This window comes from Rattus rattus, chromosome 1 (assembly GCF_011064425.1).
Source record: "Rattus rattus isolate New Zealand chromosome 1, Rrattus_CSIRO_v1, whole genome shotgun sequence".
Lineage (NCBI taxonomy): Eukaryota > Metazoa > Chordata > Mammalia > Rodentia > Muridae > Rattus > Rattus rattus.
The window spans coordinates 151,571,469-151,577,014 of record NC_046154.1 but is presented as its reverse complement, the minus strand read 5'-3'; positions in this window follow the sequence as shown (position 1 = coordinate 151,577,014).

Here is a 5,546-nt window from a genome sequence, read left to right as displayed (position 1 = left end):
ATTTTCTGCTGTATCCATTAAAGCTGATTTGTGCCTTCTGGAGTTGCAATTAGTTTTTATGAGCTCATGTGGCAAATCTCTCACTTGGTAGAAACAATTGAAAGCATTTATCAGACCCTCACAAACACCCCAAATCTTCATCTTCAGAAACTTTCTCCATCTACAAAACTAGAACAGTATGAGATATTGCTGACATCAATTAACCTCGTCAGTAAGGATAGGATTTGTAGGCATAGACAACAGTCAATCAATTAACATATAAATTATGTTTATTAACTAATAAACAAATGAATTAACATACTCCTTTAGCCTTTTTTGGTGGAGAGAACTTCCCAGAGGTACAGGTTGAAGACTGAAGACTTGAAATAAGAATGAGAGATGAGACAAAGGATGCCTAGCAAGAGGAACAGAGTTAAGAATGAGCTGGGGGGAGTTGGGTTGGAGAACTTCTCTGAAATGATTTAGGGAGGCTTTTTCATAAGTTAAAAAATTAAGAATCAATTTAGCGAATTTCTGGATTATTTTATGTTTCAATGGAATTTGCCTATGAGATCTGCCACTTCCTCAGGGGTGTGACACCCTGGGAATCACAAGCTAGTGACTACCCAGAAGGTTCCTGTGGCCAGGGTTGCCTGTAACATGCAGTGGAGCTTCTGTAAGTGTGGGCATAAAGATATAATGAGTATCTGCTATAATTTTGTGCACACAGAAAATCTTGGTACATTGTTCTAAAAGAGTTATTTTCTATGTATGTTTTACTTTTCTGAATCTTAGCGAGAAAAGAAGAGGATTGGTGAGTATGGAGAGAAATGAAAACAAAGAAAACCAGTTAATGTAATTTAGTGATGTGTTAACATTATATTCATTGATGCTTTAGAAATGGGAATAATTTCTTCTCAAAGTTATATCATCAGATTCTCACAGTATTGGAAAAACAATCAGACGTCAAATCAAAATAATGAATAATATTTTATTGGAGGAAAGAATACAGTCAGGTTAAAAAGCTACATTTGCTATGTTCTGTAAGGACAGAGGTTAATACATACATTCAGAACAACGTTTCACTACATAACAAGCACCTGTTTAACATTGCAGCTCTATATAATGAATTACACCCATCATATTTATGCTTAAAATTTCTGAAGTGATACATTAAATTTTAGGACTATATAAATACTTGAAATATGAACATATCTTCAAAAAGCATACTCTTCATATATGCACCCATCTTTAATTCAATATCCAGCTTAAAAATTTAAAAAGCACAAATGCTATAATAAGCAGCCAGAGACAAACTGAGCCCAGTGTTGATTTCCTTTAGAACTAGTAGGTTGCCAGCACATTCAGAGTGAAAGATATATAAAAGAACTCCAGAAATACTTTAGGCTTTCAAATTTTGTTCTTTCATTAACTGATTGTTTCAGAGAAAATCGGGGGAACTGGCTAACTTAGCTGAATGTTGCTTAATGAAATGGTATTCTGTGGCCCAGAGAATAAAGTTTCTGGGCACTAGGTCTAGAAGGGTCCATATTATGTTTCTTGTATTTTGAAACTTTGTGTGTGATTTAGATCCTAAAAGAGGTTCCCTTACTTGAGCAAATTTGAAAATAACCTAGGTTATCTGATACTTTAAGATAGTTTATGAAATCTATCAACACATGAGCATCATAAGTTAAACTTTTATTGGGATAATAAAAAGTTAGTGTTACTTCTATAGTATGACACATCATATCAAATGTTAGATGTGCAATCAACATGGATCACTTTGTTATGTATGTAACCATTTTAGATGATCTTCTATTATGGTATGTCCTGAGCTGTGTAAAACAATAACTCTTAAAAATGAGACACAATGATAAATCATTTCCTAAAAACAAACAAAACCCAAACTAAGTACCTTAGAGTGGACATTTTTTTAAAAAGTGAATGAAGTGCTGAGTTCTTCACCTCTTAGGAAGGCAATGTCAATAGACTCAAGCTTGTCAATAGAGTCAAGCTTGTCAATAGACTCAAGCTTGTCAATAGACTCAAGCTTGTCTTGTGCTTTTAATAGTGGGAGGGAGATCAAGGGTGAAAAGTTCCAGGACAGAGCAAAATAAATTTTCACTAAGCACAAATAGCTTTTTATTAAACGTACAAATTTGTCTTTCGGAACACCAGAGGGCGCCAGGGCCTGCAGCATGGTTAACACAGGGGTACTTTAACCTTTCTGGTCATAGAAACCACACACACACACACACACACACACACCAATATCCACTATATCCACTTAAAGAATGATCATTTCTAACAAATATATTTACATGTAATAACATTGTATTGGTAAAAAAAGAGAAAACAGATTCAACTGTTATGTATTGGTTAAGATTAGAAAGTTTTGCTACTACTTCTGAATCAAGAATTGAGTGACTAAAACGAGTAATTTTAAAACCATTAACACCAACAATTCATTTAGCACCATATGTTTAGCACCAGGATAGATAACTATTGGTCATTTACACCTAATGGTAACAACCGTAAGTTTCAAAGAAAACTCAAAAATTGTAACAATATGGTGATTGTAGTTTTTCAGCACCATTAACCATTGATTTTTTAACTTTCTATTTTAATCAACATTTTACAATTCCAAGTTAAGCTGTGCCACAATTTTTAAAAGACCTTTTCATGGGTTTAAATGTCTTCACCCACACAAAAAATACAAAATGCCTATAAAAACAAAAAACAATATTAACTGTTACTAGAAATATAATTTTATCTTCTAAATACTTCAGTAGGTAAATCTTTCTACCGATATTAGCATTCACATTCCATGATATTGTGAAATCTGAATACTAAGGGGAAAGACAGCCCAGGTTTCAGTATTGCCTTCCTTTAGGAAAACATTCAGGTCATCCATTCATATTTGCATCATTTACCAAGCAAGGAATGAACCTGAAACACTTAAAGTGTATAAATATGCACTGGATTTATAGTATAGACCTTATGAGTTTGTTTAATACAAAAATAAGGGAAATATATTGTTTTGTTTAAAATATTCAGAGTAAACTGTACTAGACTGCATAAAATTAGAAATAAAATTTTCATGAACCTCTCAAGTACAGATAACAGCAGAGCTGGACAAAAGTTCTTCGGCAGCTTTGATGGGTCACAGACATGACGATGTCAAAAGCAAAAATAATAGTACTAATCACCTCGATTCCTGTGTTATCAAAGCAAGCATGTCTATCATTACAAGAATGCTAAGACCACACCTTCACAGTTTACACACGTTTCTAGGAAGTAGTGCATCAATTTCATAGTGAAAATCACGGACTTATTTAGTTGTTTTTCCTACCTGAAGTTTTAAAAAAATATATTGTGGCATCATGTTACTTTTCCACTAAGTAAACAGTATTGGGGGTATATCAATACTGTCAGATATATTATTGTTAATGAAAGTTTTCAAAATAAAATCTTTTACGTTGACTATTTAAAGCTGCCTGTATGATACAGTTTATGGTTGGGCCTGTTCTGTGTCTGAGAATTACAGTGCAAACCTAAAACCTAGCACCCCCATGGATTTGTAAGACACTGTAGTGATATAAGCAAAGTATCATTTGCAATGGCCCAGGAAAGCAAGTATTTCACATAGCCATTTTACATAGCAATGTTAAAAAGTACAGACAGATAACAATTATACCCATTGTGGTTTTGGCTTAGTTGTAAGTTAAAAATAAGCTAATGGTTCTAGTTGTAGCTTTAAAAGAGTTGTTTTGTATGCCTGGAGACTCTGGGTTCAATTCCATGCCATGCATGACTTGTTTGGACATTTATTATATTCAAATATTTATGTTTTAGAGAATTTTTAGTCTTCAAAAGTTATAAAAGGGCAAGCTTCTTTTTAACGTTTATAGTTTTAGACTGTTAAGCTAGTTCTGAAAAATCCCACTGAATTAAACATTTATTACACTATAGTCAGTATGTAACATGCTGTGATAAATGCAATTAATTACAAGAGTTCATGCCAAGGAGCTCTGTGAGTGATTGTTTTAATATTCATAAATTTCTGTTAATATGGTGGATTAACTTTTCTGAGGAAGTCTGGCGACTACATAACAAATATTATATATTTTTGAACTGAGAAACCTACTACACATAAAAGCTAGAAAGTATCCTGGAAATGAGAATTATAAACTATTGTTTATATTTTTTTTCCTTTGATAACCTTAAGGAAGTAAACATTCTTAGGTAAGTCAAGCAGTTGTCGTCAAAATGGAATTCCTTCCTATAGCTAGGTGGTAAATATCTAAGAGCGTCAGGAGTCAGGTCATCCTTGACTAAGTTAGCGTCAAACTGGATTATATGAGACTGTCTCAAGGGAAATAAAAGAAAGAAAGGAAATTAGATCAACTTTATATTGTATAATACTATTTCTCTATTGTATTCCTGAAATACTTATTTAAATAAGGTCCATAAATGTTTCCACAAAAGGAGGGTAACAATAACAAAACATTTGCTTCCAATATTCAGTGTTTAAAAGTAATTAGACAAATGGTCTATTTGTCTTCAAGAAGGCCCAGTATCCAGATTGTGGATACTTCTCCTATTGAATTGAATCAAATTAACTATCATCCTTCAATTCATCCACCTAAGGAACTGCAGCTGGCCCAGAAAAGAGAATATTTCACATAGCCATTTTACATATCAATGTAAAAAGTACTGACAAAGTAACGAATATACCTGTTGTGTTTTTGGGTTAGTTGTAAAGTTATAAATAAGCTGTAGTTTTGAAAGAGTTGTTTTGTATGTCTGGGATTTAAATATGTAGCTTTTTTTCTTGTTTGCCCTCTGAAAGGACATCAGAAGGCAATTCAAAGGCAAGAATTAAATGTAATTATCTTTGCATCATCAGACCATAACCAGCAAAGTAAATTAGTCAAAGTAAACACTAAACATGTTTACTAATTCAAAACCAAAATGAAACCAAACAAAATGTGAGTTATGGAAACTTAACATAAATCGAGCATTCAATTTTAGGCTGAAATAAAATAAAGTATCTCCAGAATGAATTCTACAATTGCTTAATTATTTCCAAATATCACTGAGTTGCAGCCTATACATTCATGGGAAATATAGAAGTGGTTCTGAAAATGTCTTATAATCTCAAATATATTATTAATTTTCCCCTGTTAACTACCATATCATGTTATTACCTATGTGTCACATCATACATCATACATGTGAGCATATCTATACATGTGTATACATATAATATACATATATTATAGCTCGAATATACATTGCATTCTTTGGGGTCATAATAACATAATTCTCTGTATTGTAGGTCCTGGGATTGGATGCAACAACTGTGTCATCACTACAAATACAGTAATTAATTTAAATTGAAGGTCAAAAGTAGAAAATGATGTTTTGCTTGAATCTAAGAATTAACACTCTAGACAAACACTAGTAAATTGATAATTAATATGAAAACAGGATTACACTAAAGCAAATATAACATGTTCAAACTCACTATATATATATACACTATATATATATATACCAAT